Source organism: Falco biarmicus, chromosome 1, assembly GCF_023638135.1.
Source record: "Falco biarmicus isolate bFalBia1 chromosome 1, bFalBia1.pri, whole genome shotgun sequence".
NCBI classification, from domain to species: domain Eukaryota; kingdom Metazoa; phylum Chordata; class Aves; order Falconiformes; family Falconidae; genus Falco; species Falco biarmicus.
The window spans coordinates 80,586,443-80,607,541 of NC_079288.1; the positions used below are offsets into that span (position 1 = coordinate 80,586,443).

The following is a 21,099-nucleotide window of genomic DNA, read 5'->3' on the forward strand; positions in this document are numbered from 1 at the left end:
CCGAGGCTGTATGTTCCACCAGGCATAAGTGTCTTCTTGCTTTTGTACAGTATGTATCACAGGGGATCCTACTCCTTGATGAAGATACTTTGGTGCTATGACTACATAATTAGCAAATGAAAAGTGATTCAAAACAGTTCGGTCTGAACTATGATCCAAACCCAGGTGGCCCGAGTTGATCTCAGATAGTAATCAGATTTGGACAGAGATCCTAATTTTGCAGCTTCAGCATACTCATAAATTACAATTTGACTTTAAAATCAATGCAATTACAGCAGCTCTGAATACCCGAGGATGTGGCACTGGCTTCAAGCTGCTCTTCTGCCATTAAGTGAAAGAGTTGGAGCAGGTTACGAGAAAAATGTATTGCTCTTCTCTTCTTGTCATGCAAGCTTTTATTCTTGAGGAAATGTAAAAATTAAAATTATAAAAATGTTTTAGTCAATACCCTTGCAGGATAGAAGTAATGAATCCTGGGGGCCTGAAAATGTGGTATTTCATGGGAGGTATCATCTCGCAGGAGGCAAAGCCCACACTTGTTGGGGGTTACAAAGATTCTTTCCTCTGACACCCTTGCAGCAATTCCAGCTCAAGTATTTTAGAGTTTGGCCAGAATTTTGTGGTATTCATACAGTCAAAGGTTTAGGGTGTTGGGCTTTTTTCTTTTAATGAAAAGATTTTTCCTGAAAGCGTACACTTTTAGCAAAAAGAAAAAGAAGACAGAGCTCCAATATCTCCTTCCTATCAGACCAGCACCTGTTGCGACACTTGAGTGTTCACCCATGGTCTCTTCCCAACGGGGATATAGCCTTGGGGAAAATATGGTTGAGAAATATTCTGGTTTAACTGTTCCTTTCAGAGGTTTTTTCTTCCTTTTTCTAGACTGTAAGGATTTTTTCAATGATACCAACTTTGGCTTCCAATTAAAAAGCCCGCATATAGCTTTGCACTTGCAGGACTGGGTACTGATCTTCGTTTGTTGACTCTGATGGAAGCTCTTGCTAATTTAATCTACTGGAAAACAAATCCCATGCAGCTGCACAATCCCTCCACACAAAATACACAGTTTTATCCAAGCTGTTTGCCAAATTATCAAGACTTGTATATTTTGTTTTTTCTATCATAAACCTACCAAACAGGAACAAACCCAGACTAAGCACAAGCCAAACTGTACTGTTCGGCCATTTAAAAGGAAATCATTCTTTTTGGAAAGCCATGAACCTGGGTTAAGGACAAAGTGACAAACTCTTTTTATAAAACATAATTAAGGAATGCTGAAACGAAGAGGAAATTCACTTTATACTCAGAGCAGAACCACTGGGGTCTTTTCTTTCTGTGGAAAGCATCATCATCTCTTGTTTCTGACAACTTTTTGGCATCTCTGCCCTCAATCTCCCCAGCCAGTCTCCACCAGATACCGTGATGCCTGTTAAATGCAAAGTTCAGTCTTGGTGACTATTCCTGCTGACTGGGAGTAATGTCTGGAAAGATGGAGAGTGAATTGAAAGGGTTATGGATTATAATTATAAACATTATACTAATGGTTTTAATCTCACTTCTTTAAACAGTTTTTCAAATTTCAGTTTATGTGCTTATGGCTTAAAAAATAAACAGGGCTCAAATTGGAAACCTCCACAAAGTACTTAAACATGCGCTTCAAGTGCTTAAGCACTTTGACCAACTGTGACCTTGGAGAATGAAATTTTACTCTTATTCCTCCTATAGCTTTCAAATAAGATGATAAATCAGAAAGCAGAGACAGTCTCATTTCCATGCTGAGAACAGCTGGAGTTTTGAGTGGGAAAACACAGCTCTTCCACTGGGTGCCCAGAGCCCAGCACCTCCTTCCAGCTGCAAGTGCCTGGTGTTCCCAACCAAGAGACACCAAGACATGAAGGAGACATGAAGTTGCCCCCTCTGGAGCCAAGCATCCAGCCATGAGACTGACTTGCAGAAGTCTACATCTCCAACCACGTTCACAAAGTGGCAGGGGCTGTGTGTACAGCCTGTGTTTGGGAGGAGTTTAACACAGATGGGCTGAGCTCTCCTGAGGACCTGGGCAAGGGTTTGGCCACCTTCTTCATCCTGCATCTCTCACTGCTAAATTGTAAGGAAACCAATCCGGGGAGCAGGTACTGAGCTCTCCTGACACAGTTGCTTCTTCCATCTGCTCATACACCTTTGACTGAAGCAGTCGGAAAAATTCCACCTGCAAAGCAGCACTGTGGGGAGGTAGGTTTTCAGATTTACTGGGGCTGAACACACACCTCCTGGATCTCAGTCCTGGGTACCAAGAAAACCACCCTTGCTGCTGGCAAATACCTATCCCCACGCACCCTTTAAAACTTTATCCTAAAGCGTTTCTATTGCGAGTCAGGTTGCAAGGGTCCCTCTGCTCCCAAAGGAAACCCCCATTTGGGATCTAACTGACATTAAAAGCATCTTTTCAAAACCCACAGCTGACAGAGTGCGCTGCTTTTGGCAGGGACAGAGTTAACTTTCTTGATAGTAGCTAGTATGGGGTGATGGTTTGTGCTAAAACCAGTGTTGATAGCACAGGGGTGTTTCTGTGATTGCTGAGCAGTGCCCCCACAGAGCCAAGGGCTTTTTCTGCCTCTCATCCCACCCCACCAGCCAGGGGCCTGGGGGGCACCAGGCCTGGGAGGGGACACGGCCGGGACAGCCCGCTCCACCTGACCCAAGGGATATTCCATACCATGGGATGCCATGCTCAGCATATAAAGCTGGGGAAGAACAAGGAAGGGGGGGGGCGGGCGGGGGGATGTTCCGAGCGATGGTGTTGGCCTTCCCAAGTCCCTGTTACGTGTGATGGAGTCCGGATGTCGGGGGGGGGGGGGGGGGGGGGGGGGGCGCTCAGCCTGCCTGCCCATGGGGAGGGGGGAATTAATTCCTTGGGTTTGCTTTGCTTGTGTGCACAGCTTTTGCTTTACTTATTAAACTGCCTTTATCTCAACCCAGGAGGTTTTCTCACTGTGCCTCTTCTGATTCTCTCCCCCATCCCACCAGGGGGGGAGCAAGCAGCTTCATGGAGCTTTAGTTGCTGGCTGGGGTTTAAACCTCGATACACAGGTATAAATTACTGGGGAGTTAATTCATGCAGGGGTTATGGGGAGCCTGCTCTGTCACTTGCCAGCAGTGCAGGGATTAATGCATTTGCAGCTATAATGGGTTCTTAGAGAGGAGAAGGCAATCTAGGTTGTGGGGTCCTGATACATGTCTAAAATTCAACCATGTATGAGTTTAGCCAAAGCAGTAATTAGTCAAGAATCACCAAGAGACGCTTCTGATGGGGATCAACACTTGCAGCAGCATCACTGCTGCTCAGAGCAAACATGCTACAGAGAGCCAGGCAATTTTTAAGCTGAACAGAGGAGCAAAAAGGCAGCAACTAGCCAGGAAGCACCTTCCACAACGAGAAGCAGCTGGGCCAGCATAGCTAAAAAGCTTTTGTATGTATTCACTTATAAGGGTAAGATACTTCATCTCCATAGCTGCTTGGCTCATCCCAGCAATAATTCACTTTTTGTGTGGTTCACAGCTCCAAGTGCTTAAGTGTGTCAGTATTTCCATCAGACGTCTGCTCCTTAGACATCAATACTTGTTTCTGGCTGAGCCTGGAAATGTTTTATTTTGGCTTTACCGGCAGGCAGCTTTCAAGAACTGCAGGAGAATATGCAGTTACTTCTTCTTCAGCCACAAAAGGCCAAGGAGGTGGAGGGGTGGTGGGGTATTCCTGGCCTGCTTATGGCCCCCAAAAAACTTCAAGCACCCCCAGAGGCTAGCTGATGCCCTCCTTGGAGTCAGGGACTATTCCCAGGAGCTGTGGCAGAAAGCATGGGGGTTGCTGCTGGGTGGCAAAGGTCCACAGTGCCTGTGGGAGCCCTAGGGGGGCAGGGGAACCCTGGGGGGCCCCATGGCACCTCACAAAGTGCTGGGTCCTGGGCTCCAGGACATTCTACTCGTTTCTCTTCATCTGTGTTTCTCCTCCTGGAATAGCTTCCCACAATTGTGCTTTTCCAAACATCAATGTGTTTGGAAGCTTCCTGAGGGACTGCTCAGGTGGGGTGCATGCCTCACCCACCATCACCATCCTCCTCTTTCTTCAGTGAGCATCCCGCAGCCAGGGCACATCCACCACACAACTGAAACCCTACCGAGACCCCCCACCACAGAGCACTCGAAGCACAGGACCTTCAGTACCAACAGCAAGATATTCCTCACCGTACCCCACACCCTGGCAAGCCTGGAGAGGCTTTTCGGGACTGCTTCATAGCCTGGTGGTGGAATAGACTAAGAGGCTCATTTCTAAGTGCATCATATTCTCCCTTTTTCAAGCTGGACAAGCTGCATTTGGCATGTTAACAAGCAAAAGGATAGCAGCAATCAACAGACTTCTCCCTTCAGGTTAATTCAAAAACATTTCTTGTCCTATGTATTTTATTGCATCAAATTCATGTCACAGGGACGTATTGTAGGATCACAGAACAACAATCATGCCAGAGCTTTCTCCTGTTGAGGCTGGCATACCGTTCCCAGGGGGATCATGGTCACAGCTGCAGAGCTGGTGGCTAACTGCTGGAGGGGATACAGAGACCTCCAGCATCGGTGGGGATGAACAAAGCTGTGATGGCAAAGAGCACGTAGACTACTTCCAGGCTCAGACCAGCATCGTGTCCTCAATGCACGCTCAGCCTTGGTTTAGTGTCCCACCTGTGTTAACAGGGTTCCACGGTATCATTCACTCCCCAACAACAGCATTTTTCCCAATGCCTGCGCGGCTGCTTGTGGCATGGGGGCTGGCTGCCTGCCCACCTCACCTTGGGACTTCTGCACTGAGAACTGAGCAAATCTCATTGCTGAGAAGGGAAATAAAACTTTTATTGCCAAACACTGTACATTTGGGACCTGCTTTAATTTAAAGAGTAGCCAGGAGGGGATGACAAGCAGCCCCAGTGCCACCTCCCCCCGTGAGCACCCTGCCATGCCCCTGTTCCCTCCATCTCCCCAGACAGGCAGATGAGCCCTGGGGGAATACCAAAAACCACCAAACCCGCCCCAGGCCCTGCACCCAGCATCAGCCCCTGAGAGGGAGCACGATAAGATCGTGGGATCGCCTTGTTTACCCAAGTATCTGCCTTTTCAGGCCAGATAAGATCGAGGGAGCGGCCGACAGCAAAGCAAGCTCCCCCACAGTCGCCCCATACCCTCGAGCTCCCCCACAGTCACCCCATACCCTCAACCGCACGGGGGGGGGCGAAGCTGACAGGGTGGTTTTTTATAGACGTATTTTTTGGCGGTGCTTTATGCAAGGCAAACCTCCCTCCCCTTTCTGCAGCAGCTATGATGGTGCCAGTGGTGGCACATCCCTGTCTGGCTACGGCACTGCCACCCCAAAGGGTACATCACCAGCCTGGCACAGCAAAATATAATATATCAAATGCACACATGTTATATATAGTATGTTACGTATATTATCTTATTTTATATATATTGTGTGTGTGCATATGTATGTGTGTATATAAATATGTATTATATAAAATATATATCCTATCTTTTCTCTTCACTCCCTTTTCTCCCTCTCCAAGGTCAAGATCCCTCTCGGAGCATTTTCCAGTGTCAGGCTGCAGCTATCCCGGGAAGAAAGGGCTCAGCCTGGCAATCACAGCAGCACAGAATGCTTTGTCGAAGCAATATGCTTTCCTGCAGTGGTGTTCAGCTGGGTTATCTCCCCTGCTCAACGGGGCTCACTCCTCAGCAAAAATAAAAAAAATATGGTTGCTTCTGTAAAAGCTTAAACTGTAATCCAGAAATGTACCTTTAGGAAACCACTTCTGGAAAGGGTTTGCCTCCATCATTTGAAGGTGGCACTTTATCTTTCACCTATTGCACGTTTGCTTGGGGAAGGGTGGGGTTGGGGGGGTGCTGCTCTCCTGAAAACGCTTAACATAGTTTTCCTAATAATACTGCAAGGTAAACTGTTTATACTGTATTACCACTGCAGTGGCCTATGCAATTGTTACCAGACAATGTTTCTTCCAAAGAAGTTAACAAGTGTGCTGCACTGTATTACCACCCAGTGGGAGGGTTTTTTTAGACCTATCTTAAGAGGAAAGCAAACTTTTTTCCTAGCAAATCAGCAGAACAATAACCAGGTTTAGTTCTGTCATATGCAGCTTTCCTCATAAACAAAAGATTACGGAAAGAATAAAAACTCTAGTATTTAGCTTGGCTATCCCCAACAGCGACAGCGACTTTGGAAGAGCTTCTAGAATGGAAAAGCAGATGTTGCAAATCTGCCTTATCTACGGAGCAACTGTTGACTCTGTTGTGCAAATCCTAATTTACATCTGCATGAAAGGTTTCAGAGATTAAATGGCATTCAAGGAGGAATATTAGCTTTTCTCCCTCCCTCCAGCCCTCCTTTGAATGGATTTACTACTGGCAATTAGCTTTCTGTTCCACCGGCCAAGTAGAAAACAGGATTCATCAGGACTCTACAGTATCCTCCTTTTAATGGACTGTTTTCTCAGATCACCCAATTCAGATGCTGAGAGTTAGAAGAAGAAATAAATTGCCACAAAGCTAAAATAGTTACAAAAAGACTTTAGCCCGGAGGATTTCCCTGTGGCACTTGGAAAGCCCTAAGGAGGGGAAAAAAAACACAACAGAGAACAAATCAAAGGGGTCTCCTGGCTACACCTAACAAAAATGGGAATGTAAACCCCAAGGGACACAAAGCTTTGGTTGCTGCTGAGAGCCCAGAGCCTGTCCTAAGGACAGCCTTCAGCTGGGGTTTGCTGGCTTAAAGGAACAGGCAGCGATGCGGAGTTTTCTTTGAAATCTGGCCGTACCGTGCAATCATTTTCCTTGGTTCCTCACTCAAAACACAAGAGAGGGAAGCAACCACTACCCATATCCATCTATCTCACAGCTCTGCATGCCTTTTTTCTTTTTTTTAAATGAAATAGAAGAACTGATATGAGGTGTCCTCCACTTCATCAATGGTCCCTAAAGACAGGGAGAGCGGAGCAGAGGCCTGGCAGTGTGGGGATGCTGAAGTCCCTGGGCTGTATTGCTCCATGTGTCCTATCCTACAAGGGCTCCTGGCTCATGCTGAAGCACCTCAAGGATGCCTGTATAGATGGTTCCTGCTCTCCCAGGTGCCGAGGCCTCCGTGCTTTACTCAGGGGGGAGTGTGGCAATGAGCTGTATCAGATCTCGGCAGCCCACACTCGTGGCAGGGATGGCACCAATCCCAGCACACCATGTGGGTGACTGCATCCTTGCAGCTGGTTTGCCCACATGTCACATACACAGTCCACCTCACCCAACTGTGGGGGCCAAACATGCTCAACCCAGACTGCTCCCTACTCAAGGCAGAGGGACGGGACACCCATTGGCTGATCCTAGGTGTCTGTGTCAATGTCATCTTCCTTTTGGTGTCTGCCTCTTGTTGTCTTTGAAGACCAGTGGCCAACTTGGCCCCAGCTTTTTGCATAGCACAGCAGGGGCATCCCAGCTTGGTCTCGACAGACAGATCCTGCCACAAAACAGCTGATGGTTTTTTTACATTCCTGCTCCTCATGCCTGAGGAAGTCCAAAAAAGCTTCATCTTTGCAGCAGCAAGCAACCGCCACAACCCCTTTCCAAAGCCAGTGCAGGCAGCTATGGAAACTGAGGCACAGTCTGAGGCTTCCCAGCATCCCAACAGACTGGGCAAACCTTGTCCCCCAGCCTCCACTGGAGCAGGATTGTGTCCTGCTAAACTATGGAGGCCCCGAACAAACCTATGCTCTTCAGCATCAGTGCACCATGCCACCCCTCATGCTTCCCTGGACCAGGTTACCCAGCAGGGTTTTGTAGGTGACAAGCACCAAGCAATTAGCAAGGTTTGCAACAAGAATGACAGACTACATAAATGAGTGTTCCACAAAGCATAAAGAAAGGAGAGAAACTGAATCTTTGGAAATATTTTTAATCTTTCTTGTAAACCCTTCAAAGAATAAGCAGGCATTGCAGAATTACTTTTTTTTCTAGGCTCCTCTTCTACACCCTTCCTTCTACATTTCCTTCCTGAAATCCTTCAAAAATTCGTTACTTCTGGACTTTCAACCTCCTGGGTGGGTTTTCAGCTCTTTAGTGAATTCTAGCAAAACGTTCACCACCTCCTAAGTGCTCTTGCAGATGAATTTTAAGCAATACGTAAGTTCGCTGGGCCCAGAAGTTTAGGTTTATCTCACAGGAACTTTTTAATGGTTGCAAAGACTCATGCTCCCTTTACAATTCCCAGGCAGGCCTGGCCCTGGCAGTTCCTTGTGATGCTTTTCTGTTACTTGTGATGCTTTTCTGTTACTTGTGATGCTTTTCTGAAGTGGGCTTTGAGATCACATGGCAGCAGAAAAAATTTGCCATAAAGCCCCAACCTTTCCCCTTCGGTTCACAGCTATGCAGCTCCCAAATCCCAGCTCCTCTGCGTTTCCCTTACACTTTTAATGTGCGTTCCTCTAATCTTCATTTAATGCAAGCAGCTGGCTGCAAATACCCCTGAACAATGACTTTAATCCTAAGTATCCTGAAGCCCCCCCTGCCCTTCCTCCCCACACCAAAACTGAAGGAAAAAAATAAAAAGAACAGCCTCATGACAGCAAGATGGAGAAATCCAAGCTATCCACTGGGCCAAAGGAGCAGAAAGACACAATGAGCTAAATTTTGCCTGGTTCGCTAATTAAAAACGGAAGCTACCCCACTCCGGAGCCAAGGCGGGGAGGTGGGGGGAGTTTTCATGCTATTCAAAAAATCGGCTTCCAACTGGGACCATATTCACTCCACATTAATTGTCATTCCAACTACGAGTGTCCTAGTTTCAAAATGAAAACTACCCTCCAGTGTAGCTAGTGAAAACTAACACCAGTTTCAAGGCATTAAACAAAATTTATTGATTGCATTTTCCCACCCACTAAAACTTTAATAAGCATTAAACCTCAAACTCCTGGCCCCGTTTCCTCCCTCTACCCTCTCTCTCCATAAAAAGGGTCAGACTCCTCTATATGGAGATTAGGACTTAATGTTTGGTATTTGTTTATGAGCCTATCAATTGCCTCTATTTCAGCGGAGGGGGCGGGGGGGGGGGGGGGGGAGAACATCTGAAAAAAAAACCCTCTTGTACATGGATTAAGAGAGGGCAAAGGTTTAAGGTACTTTGGGTGGGTTTTTTTCTAACCGATTGTGGGTTTTAGATATGCGACAGACCATGTTCATGTCAATGAAAATAAGTAAATATTCCCCCCTTTGCAAGCTTCCCTTGAGTTACATAAAATGGTAGTTTTCAAAGATCTATATTTCTCAGTAATAAGATGCAGAACTTCAAGTCTTCTCTGCTAGCCGTTTTCAGATGTATAAAAGGGGAAAAAAACCCAATAATTTGGGGGCTGCCCTGTCTGCATACTTAGTAAAGAAAACAAAGGTCAAACATTTGAAATGCAAGCATCAAAATGAATAGCCAGATTTTGAGAGTGCTTAAGCGATTTTCATGTAGAGCCTGACCTGGCTCAGCATCTTTCAAAACTGAGCCTGTTATTTCAGTGACTCAAGTGAGATTTAGGTGCCAGGTACCCAAGCTGGAGAAGTTTAACTGTAATCTCCTTTCAGAAAGTCTGATCCACTTTAATCTGAAGTCACAAATGACAAACGAAGACGTTATTATTTAGAAAGCACATCTAACTAAAGCTGCAACACTTGGTCCTTGTGCTAAACTCAAGTCTTATCCTTCAGCATTAATAGAAACGCGTTGGGAGAGATGGGAAAAGAAAAGTAGATGTCAAAAATTCATTTATTTCTCGTCTTTAAAGAAGGCTGCTAAAGGGATTAGACAGCTTTGAGTTCACTGCTCTGTTAAATCAACCTTACAATATTTTTTCAGCTTGTTTGACTTGCCATTTCTGTATACATTTGTGTTTTCACCTTTCTGCATTCAAATCCCACACTTAGCGTTTGTTCTGCATTTCTCACAGGAAACTTAAGTCAGTTCTTTATTTGTATTAAGTCTACGGAGTTATAGAAAACAGACTTAGAAAACAATCCCTAAATTAGCAGAATTTACCAGCTTCCAAGCATACGCACACACACAGAGGGCACACATACCATCCGCCCCAAACACAGCGGTTTATCATTTCCAGCAGCAACAGCAGGGCATCAGGTTCACCAGAACGGACCTTTTAATGGTCTCCCGCAACCGTATCTATTACGGTGGGTTTTGGACTGCGTGTAATAAATTAAGAGAGAGTTCAAGGAAGTCATGCGTGTCTCAGTTCCCACTGCCTTCAAGCAGTTTTAGGGCTCCCAAGCAATCACCTTCTACAAACTGTACTACATTAAGCTGCAGTATTGCCAGCAGCAGGGTGGACACCCCTATACACAGCTGTTTTAATGCTGCTGTAAGGAAATGCAGACCCTCTGCAGAGGGCCGTTTCCAGTGTCCTGCAGCAGCACATGGCTGGTCCTATGTCCACGAGCCAGGGACCTTCCACAGGCACTTCTGGACACCTGCCCCATCCTCCAGTCTGATTTTCCCAGCTCCTCCCTTCCTTCCCTCACCTGAAACACTTCTAAAACCTCCTCCTCTCTGCAAACAAGAGAGCACACAAGTGTCCGAGTGAGATGGATGCTGTTGTGACAGCAGGGGTGGTCACCGCAACAGGCAAGTCAAGGGAGAAAGAAAACAGCCACGTCTCTCTGGGCAGACAGAGAATGTGCATGATAAAAACTGAGCCCAGCAGGTACCCAAGGGCTGGATTTCTCTTTGCTGCAAGTCAGGCACTGAAGCTAAACTCCTGCCACGCTCCCCACCTCATAACACTAGTGAAGACATGAAGTTGGACAACCTCCCCACATATTTACACCTATTCATCCAGGTTGATGTATACACCCAGAAATGGAGCAAGAGCTGCCTGGGGCATTCTGGCCCCTCCACTCCCTTTCTGAGGGTAGGTGGTTAATCCAGGGTTGTCTCCTCTCCCTCCCTGCCCTGAGACACCACATGTTGCTCCTCCAACTGCTCCTTCTCATCCCCAAAACGGCGGGCTCCAGCACTGGGTGAAGTTATTCCTGCAAAGACTGCACCACTTGTTCGCACCTCATTTGTGATGCACTGGGAGGAGGGGGGGCAGAGGGGGATAAAACCTCCACTTCAAACATTTACACATATTTTGAAAGCACCTGAGGCAGTTTCAGGCCTTTTTTTGCCAGGACTAACACATTCCACCTACAAGACAACCTTGTTCAGAGCATGCAGATGGGCTTCTCACAGGAAAGATTTTACATTGCATGGGGTCACCAAATCAAGGATCAAGCAGGCAGTCCAGTTTCTCAGGCAGTGACCCAGTGCCAAAACAGGACTGGTGGGTACAAACCTGCCCCTTTTTGCCCCTGCACCAAGGGAGATGGGGCAAAGGAGAACACCTGTCCCCTCCAGCGACATCTGTGGTTCCCACCCCGCCAAGAAGACTTTCCCAATGGAGACGCCCACTGCCTTCCCAAATCCCAAGATACCACCATGTCTATGCATAAAAATGAGGCAGCAATCTCGTTCCTTCATTAAATAAGACACAGGTTGGAGTCCCAGAATGACTCAATAAACACTTTCTAGGAGTCTTCCTTTTTGTCCGGGCAGATTGCAGTGCACTTCTGTGGCAGGAGGCTTCAGGTTTGCATTACCTTTGCCTCCTTGTCCAAATAATGGCAATACTAATTGAACCAGTGGCCAAAAGAAAATTAAGTGCGACCCTTTCACCCATATTCCAGGGATTCCCATTTGCTCCTGCAGCTCTCTCTGTTTTACCTGAAACACCGTTAAGAGAAGGTGCTGCTGCCACAGTACCCCCTCCGAGATACCCACAGCTGAAGGAAAGGTGGAGTATCTGTAACACAGTATCTACACATTATTTATTTGAACTACACAGTGTTTACTGTATTTACTGTGGGCAGGAGGGTGGCTCTACCCAGTACCTTTCAAGACTAATGTCAGCATCCCCCACCAGCTGCTTACACCCTTGGTCCCAAGCCAGGGAAATCAGGAGCTGGAAAGCCTGGAACTTATTTTTATGCTTAATTACAGATTTCAAGTGTCTGACATGAAGACCTCATTACGCTTTTGACACTGATGCCTTTGGGCCGAGCTGGAACAAATGCTTTGCGCTCACTCATCACTCACTATGTTCACGTGTGTTTAACTCAGAAGAAGGTGGGTGATGGATTTGTAGCAACTTTGGGCAGGGATGCAGAGAGGACACCATCTGCCGTTTCTTAATTCTTTTTTTCCTTCCTTTCTGTAATTAATCAATTCGCAAATTAGGAGGCTGAGTTTTCTTGCAGTCTTCTCTTCCAACCACCCCGGCAAAGCAAAGGCTAAGGACATATCAGGGCAGCTGCAAGGTCTAAATGCTGCCCGTAAAGCATGAAGCAGCATTAGGGCCCGTCAGTGGGAGTGCCGAGCTCCCAGCCCTAAAGCTCATCCCCACTGCACATGGCAAGAAAGAGGCTTTCTGAATTTTCCCTGGAAAAAAAAAAACACTGACTGTAAAAATGTATGTATTTTTTGGTGTGGGTTTTATTTTTCCCAACTACATTCACTTACAGCTCATCTCTAACACAGTTAATACCAGCTGATCTATGCACCTCCATCTACCAGCACACACCCCCCTCCCCCTTCTGCATGAATCCCCAGCCTATTAACATAACTATTTTAACTGGACATGTTTTCTTAAACATTCTTCTTCTTTCATAAACTGCCAAGTGACAGTTGTTTACTGTCAACAAGCCTGGGTACTCAAAGACTGGGAGAAATATGCCCTTTCAAAAGGCAGACATATCGGCTAACAAAGGAAGATTAAAATCTGGTGTTTTCCTCTTCTCCCTCCCCAAAAATGCTTTATTCGTACAGATACACATGATACAGATCAGGAGAGATGGTACTATGCCTAATTCCAATCATTCTTTTAATTAAAGACAGGCTCACAGAGGATTTATCTTCAGTTGCACATGGTAGTTGTCAGGGCACACTCGTAACTCCCTAATCTTCCCACTGCAATTGGGTTTTTCCCTTCACTTTTAGGTCTGATACCCCCATCTCCCAAAGCACGTCTCCGGGAATCAGCATGCTCATTTTGCACCGATCCTGCTACCGGCTAGATACAAAATGCTTGCCTGGGGGAATCTATGTAAGAAGTCAAAAAATTTTAAACAAAAATCAAATCACCGCTTAGTTCAAGACCTGCAGTCTCCAAACAAGCTGCTGAAATATTTTGCTGGGAGGGAATTTCTTGTGCTTGAGTCTTGTATGTGAAAGGGAGGGATAAAACCCAAAAACCGACCAGACCCTCTGAGAAAAAAAATTTTCCCCAATTCTGCCTGCCCATGAAGGGCCAGGAAAGCTCCTCAGCTGGCTCCTGCCCGTGCGAGCAGCGAGCGGTGCTGGAGCTGAGCGGTGCTGGAGCTGGCCCACCGGCCGGCTCACCCCCTCTTGCCTGCGGACCCCCGCCGGGGATTATTAACACTTTCCCCGGAGCATTGTGTGGCTTGCAGATCACGGCACTGGGGCTAATGCCAGCCGACACTGATACAATGGCAACGAGGATGGAGCATGAGGGGATGGCGGCCGGTGCTGCAGCTTGGCTCCACGCAGAACTCGCGCCGGAGTCACAGGGGGCCCAGGCGGTGGCCGTTACCATTGCCTCTAGTCTCATGTTCAGGCTGCGATGCTGCTGCCGGCTTGAATCGAGGCTGGAGTTATAAAAAAACAAGATGGGAAGTGAAGGTCTGCGTTACAGGAGGTTGAGGGGAATGGGAGGTGATGGGAGAGCCAGCTCCAGGGATCGAGAGCAAGCTCCAGGGATCACCCCCATGAAGCAGCACTGGGCATCTCCCCACCCCCAAACCAGGGAGCCCTTTCACTCGCAGGGTTTCCCCTACTTGTTAAAATGTTTGGGTCATTAGAAAACTTTCCAAACAATCCCAGCTTATGCTAAATAGCTGCTCCCACCACGATCTGTGAAGGGCTTCAGCCTGCTCCCTTGGAAATCAATGGGGGCTTTTTTGCTTAGGATTCAATAGGCACAAGATCAGGACCTCTATTATTTTTACAGGACTACATGCAGCAGAGAATGGTAAAACCCCCAAAGCAAGCAACAACCCTCCAAAACAGGAGCCAAACTTGTCATAAAAGTTCTTTACAAGGTCTGCCAAGCATCAAAATAAAATTAAAAATCCAACTCTTTGGAGCTTTTCAGTTTTTTGACAGGGGAAGCGTAAGGCTGATAAAGTCTGGTCTCATCATTTGGATCCAGGAACATCTCCCGTAGCTCCCTTTTCCTCAAAAGAAAAGCCTTCATAGATGCATGTTTTGCCTTCCCCAGGAGAGTAAGAGGGGGTGAGTCCAGGGTGATGCACCCTCCCTGCCGAGCCCAGAGTAGAAACACCTTCAGGGCTTCACATGATCTCCTCGGCTCCACACCACAGAACCCCCCCAGTAAATCCCTCTGCAGAGCCTCCACCAGCAACACAGGGGACCAGACATCTCCTGGGACATGGGTCCTGCTACGGGGACCATGTCTGCACCCCATCTCCGCAGAAGCCAGGTGCCACCTGCATCTTGTGAGAGAAGCTTCAGAGATGCTCTCACCCATAGTACCCTCCTTCTACAACAGTCCTTGCCTGTTACTTTGCATGGCTCCTCTCTCTTGGCAGCCGTGAGAACTCACCTACTCACTGCATAACCACCACAAGGTTTGGCCCCTGAGCAATATCCAGCTATTTTGCTGGCTCCCCTACACCCAGCTCATCCCAGGTCAACTCCAGAACACTTCAACTCCATTACTTCTGGGTATCAGCCCAACCCTTGTAACTCAGCAGTGATCTGGTCTCCAAGGCTTTACTGACCTAACTACATCAGCTGAAATGCTTCGGTGAGATTCCTCGTGAACAGCACGAGGTAGTTTGGTGCAATAAGGGCACAACTACAAGACACTCTGCTTTCCAGGGCAAAAGTAATAAATGAAGATAAGTTGACAAATACTTTCATCAGTTATCAAACAGCAGGAGTTGGGATGCCACCCTTGTGGGTGCCTGGCATGCCATGGTGCACCATGACTGTCCGTCACTTCCTCTCCCTAAAAACCTTATACTCAAACTAAGGGATGGAGCAATAGCTTGGCTCCTTGGGTGAAAAGGAAAAGTGGGGGGTGGGTGGGGTGGGGAACCCAAACCAGCATGCTGCCATGTGTCAGTGTGACGTTCACAGGTAGCTCAGTGGCTCACAGTACAACCCCTGGGTGCAAACACCAATGCTGGGGTGCTCGCGCTGCGGCGTTCCCGGGCAAGGGTGCCTCCAGCATACACCGCCGCCTGCACAGCTCCGCTGGTTCGCGGAGAGCGATCCTAGGCTGCGTCCTTTCCTCACCCGAAAACTTGGAACCCTTCTCACTTCTGAGTCATTAATACTTTTAACCCCTCGCAACCTGCAGAAATGGCACCGCCCCAAAATCTCACAGATGCTAAACGTGTAAGCACATGGTAATTGTTTTGCATACAGTTCTGCCTGATAAAGAAATCTCTTTCCAAGTTTTAATATAACCTTTTTAGTTAATTAAGTCTTTACCTTCCCCTGCTTTCTGGATTTGAGAAAGCAGGGCCAGCATGCAAGACCTACCTCCCCCTCCACAAGAAATACCACACCTTTTTGAGATGAATACATCTGAAACTGAAACAGTTACTGGAGAAATGTTTTCTTACTTGACCCTGCTGCTATTCAAAAAACCCCTATGCTTCATTGTGTAACCTGAGTGCCACAGGGGGGAGGGGAAAAAAATATTTAACTACCTGGCTAGTCCCTATCCACCTGAACGTGACAACCTCCAGATAGCCTATCAGAATAATAGGGCAGGTTTACGTCTGACTAGCTTTCACATTTTAACTACTAAGTTTACCAAAGGTTTTACTCAGCTTGTATCTCACAGTTCGTGTTTGCTTTTGATATTACAGAAACTTCCTGGTCGTGCAAGCCAGGGAGCAGATACTTCGGGGGTAAGCACACCAGGAATACCACATTTACCACAGGAATAAAAGCCCTTCTTCACACAGCCAGGGCTTTAAATTCTATGGCACGTGACAACCCGAGCTGTGAGCATACTGGAAAGGGGGCACTGGGACACTGGGACAGTCAGCTCTACTTGAGAGGAAAAGGCACTTTTATTTTTTTCTTCATTTTTCTTCACAAGATCACCAGATCAACAGCCAGCAAAGGGGCAACCAGCAAACATAAGCCATGCAGGAGGCCAAGGAAAAAAATTCAAGGTGTAACAAGGTATTTTAAGGTGCTTTTGGCAACTGTACACATCTTCAGGCATGGTTTTAGCCCAGCATTTGCGTAGAGCTTGCTATCAGATTTACTTCTCCTAGCAGGCCCGGCTGCCTGCTTTCACATACCATGAATGGCTTTGCTGAACCGCAGTCCCACTGGCTGCAAAAAAAAAAAAGGATGCAAGGCAAAGTTTTACCAAGCCACCATCCTCTCTGGCATCCAGCCTAGTATGTGGAGGAGAATAAAGTTTATTAACTAACCAGTATTAAAAGAGATTAAATGGTCAACACTGAAACAGCTCCATCAAACCACGCTATCAAATGGCTTGGAGGGTGCTGCGTCAGCAGGCAATTTCAAGCTGGGTTTTGGGGTTTTTTTGAAGGGTCAGAAAAAACCCAGAAACAGGTATGCAGAGCCAGACAGACTCCCAGGACACAGGAAAAGTTAACAAGCACGTAGCACACTAGGAAAAAGAGAAAAGTATATTCAAATGGGGAAACAATAAAAATAAAGTCGGTTTAATTGATCGCCTGTGTATCAGGCTCAGCCTAGCTGGGAAAATGTCACCAAACTGGGGAGGGATTTTCACCTGTATTTTTAGTAAAAATATGTGAATTTGTAATATTCCTGCTGCGTCTACCCCACATATACTAAAAATTGCCAAAAGCTAATAGGAGAACACCACAGCCACTTCACATACTCTGATCTGAGAGCTCATGCCCAGGCTCCTGCACTGGCTCTCACATGCTTCACTGACCAGCCAGAAAAATCTACCAGCAGTCCATGCCCTAACCTCAGCTGAAATGAAGGTTCAGCTAATGCCTTCAGTCACAGCTCTGTGTGCCAGCTGACGGATCACTGTCAGAAACAGCTTGGTCAAACTCTGGAAATTTTATTAACTGCTCAGAAACTGGGCTGTTTCCCTATCTTTTAGGGTCTCCACGTGAAATAGCAGATATACACCGTAAGTTTTCAGGGAAGACAACTTTCTAAGCATATAGGTGGATATTAAAGTTACTTTTATTGACCATATTTTAAGGGGAAAAACTTTGTTTCCCACTCTTATAGAGGGGGGGAAAAGTCCTGCAGCTTCACACAAAATTTCAGCTTTGTCCAGGCAGCAGACTGGGTCCCACTGGATGGAAATGGTTCAGACGCAGCGGGGATGCAGCAATCAAGACTTCTTCAGTGTTCCACTAACTTCAAAACCCACACTACTCAGGCAGGCTTCAGGACAGGTACGTTTTCCCAAACAGCACACTTCAGATTTGTCGGAGGGAGTTGTAAAAGTTAACGTGCTGGTCAGAGTGGCTTACTTTAATTGCATGATTTAATTAGCAGATCAACACTTCGCCACACAATTTTCAGATTTACTTTCATCACGTTCCCTACTCAGTGGTTAATAAAGTCTTAATTAAAAGCAAAAAAACCCTCAGGTTTAATTGGAGTGACCCTTGTCAATACATGTAGAAGATGTGATGTTATACAGCTAGTATTGAAGACATTTAATGAGTCAATCTCTGCACTGGAACAGACTTTCTAGTTTGCTATTTGCTAAGAAATAGATTTTTTTTAAAAAAGAAGCAGCACTATTTCATCATCCGTTACTCATGTCCTCTTACTTTATCGCTCAGTAAAATATGCTAGTCTCAACACTGAAGACTTAATTAGCTTTTTTTAGCTGCTGCTGTTAATGAGAACAAATGGATCAACTTTTAATCTCAAAACTGTATTGCTCATAGCTGCTCACTGAATGTGAAGCATTTATGGTCTCAAGCACAAAGTAGGAAGCACCATCAATATATAAGAGACTCTTTTTAGGGGGGCTTTAATGCATAAACCCCAAGGCCAGTTCCAGGAATGGTCAGTGCCATTTGGCACCCACTTCAAATACCCTTATAATTTCAGGGTGAACTTTGAAACACTCAGATACACAAAGCGAAGCAATGCAGATCACTGTACCCTACCCCTTGGGCCCCTCTCTGGGCATGTGCTGAAAGGCTTAGAGCCCAGTTACCATCAGCTGCATGACGAAAACCAATCAGTGCATCACCAGTTCCTTCCAAGCAGAAAAGTCGCAGGAATTGGTACATGCCCTCCCATTCAACTTAAGCAAAATCCCGCAATGGCCCCTCTTCCATTCTTCTGGCTTGAAAACTGCCTGTGCAGTAACTGGCTGACAATTTGACTCCAGTGCTGCACCAGGAAACTTCAGTTCTCGCTCCTGACAGACTGGGAGAGCTCTCCCCTTCCCACACAAACCTGCTCAAACCTCAGCAGCTCTCTATACAACTCTTTCAATACACACAGACAGCTTTAGCAGCTAACTAGTGCAACACAAATCCTAAGAAGCCCACAAATTCCCTTTTTCATGTATACCGTACACAGACAGAGACATACAAACCAGCTACAGGAGACAGGCCTGTTATCAGAAGTTTTTAAAAGCAAAATGCTGCTGTTTCAGTTGGTCTGCTCTCTAAGAAAACAGCCAGCATTACTTGACATTCACAAATCGTACGAAGTAATATCTTTATCTGAATACTAATGCAAATTGGACGGGCTTTTTTATATTGATGTCTATTCTGTGGCTGCTGAATAGAGTGACCGCATGCTCAAGGCTGCAAAGGAGTTCACTGACCTCCCTAATCATCTCTGTCATAGCCCCTGAATGACATACACATTCATTCCTGCCTCGCCGCTCTACTTTCATTCATAAAAAAAAAAAAACGGGGGGATGGGGGGTGGGGGGGAAATTTGACATTGTTCTTCCTGCAGCAGCCCCGAGAAAGCGAGAGAAGAGAAACTCAGCCCAGATGAGGCCCCTGGTGTTTTTAGTTTAGCTTCTATTCAGCAACAGCCCCGCCATCTGCCTCCTTCCTGCCAACAGCCGAACACCTCCCTGCGGAGATGTTAAAACCTGCACCCCCTCCACCTCCGCTAATAGCGAGTATTCATATTAGCAAACATACACATACCTCGAGAATGCCTCCCTTCAATGTGTGTTTTATGTAGCTGAGTATAGGCACAAAGCAGTAGCTGTTACAGCCTTCACAGCCCCGTGTGGAGAATTAGATCACTGGGGAAAAATCCTTCCAAGCCCCTTTATGGAAAATAAGGCCTTAGACTGTAAATGCAAAGCCCAGCGAACAACAACCCTCAGTAATGAGCCAATACCCCATGGCCCATTTGACTAGGAGAAAGAATTTGCTTTTTACCGTTCAATTCAAAAAGACTGAAAAAGTAAAATGTGTTTTTACTTGGCTCTGAAGGTTTATATTCTTTACAGTTTCTTTTGCACAACCTTCCCCCGCCCCAGGTTGGATGGGCAGCGGGTACCCCCATGCTGGCGGGGCTGCTGGGTGAACCGCACCGGCTTCACGCCTCCCGGTGCTTCCCGGTGCACGTGGCCGGCAGCGGTAGGGCGGGAGAGCCACCGGCATGGCGAGGCTGCCCCGGCCATCGCAGCCGTGGGGTGGCCCTTGGGGACATCGCTGAGTTAAGGGAAGCCCTCTGCTCAGGGCCCAATCCTGCTCCCAGGGAGCAAGGGGTGGGTTTGACAGCAACGCTTTTGCTTTGGAGAAAGCAGAGAGAGCGGCAGGAGAGCCTGTCCACAGGATTTCCACCGGAGCCCCTGGAAACCCCAGCCCAGCGCTCAGCTCACAGGCATCGCTGGAGGGACGTTTCCCTCCGTGTGACCTCCTGCTGCTCGTTACAATCCCAACAGCATCCTAACGCCTTAACTTCCAAAGGTGTCCCAGCGCACGGGAAGGGTTTAGCACCACTTGAACACATCATCAACCCCGAGCTACGGGCTGAAGGCATGGGTGGAAAGCCGGGGGCCCTCCGAGGCAGCCCCCGAGGTTGTTCCCCACCCCCGTGGCTCCAGCGGTGCCCACCAGTACATGCTTCAGGCTAAACTGGGGAGAACAGGGGACGCTTCGCTCCTGCCACTCGCCAGGGCGGTGAGCGGCGCGGGCTGCTGGCTTCCTCCCGCACACCGACCTCATCTGCTCTGACCGAGTCGCTGAGATGTTGCCCCATAAATCAATTCTTTTGGCTGTGAAAAATGAGCCAAACGAGTTACACTAAGAATCTGGTGTTTTATTAGGACTTTCTTGAAAACAAAACCAACCCCCGGTGTGATTTATAACTTTAACCAAAAGGGGTATGAAAGTAATGCCCCCACCCCCCAGCCTCCACGAAGCCCATTTATTCCCCTGTCACTTTTTTGGCAAACAGGCTTCAAACCCTTTCCTGAACAATGGAAACTTTCTGCCGGGTACATGCAATCCCGAAGACGGGTGGCTGCGAGGGGGCTCCCTTCCATTAAAGAGCTTTGAAAAATAAACAGGGACTCAGGTAGCAGCTGAGGCATATCAGAGAGACGCGGCGTTTCAGACCCGCCGTATGTTATTTAAAAAAAAAAAAAAAAAAACCAAAACCTAACCACACATCAAAACAAAAAAAAAAACCCACAACACAAACACACACAACAGCTTTTGTCCGACGTGTTAACTTTTTCTTTTACTTGCAACTGCAGTGCTGCCACTCGAGAGGAGATCTTTGCTGGCTCCCCCGACACGCCGTTCCCGGCTCAGCACAGCCGCAGTCCGGCAGCTGCGACCCAGCGTGCGCCAACCCGGAGCTGTCCCAACTCCAGCCCTGCGCCCACGCCGTGGCTGGAAGTGACCCTTCCTTACACACACCCAGACACACACGCCGTCAGG

General features: G+C 47.2%; 1 protein-coding gene across 4 annotated transcripts in view; it reads right to left on the minus strand.

Annotated features, from left to right (window-relative positions):
• Positions 1 to 21,099, minus strand: part of FGFR3 (fibroblast growth factor receptor 3) — a 58,676-nt gene that overhangs the window by 36,661 nt on the left and 916 nt on the right. The window lies entirely within an intron of this gene.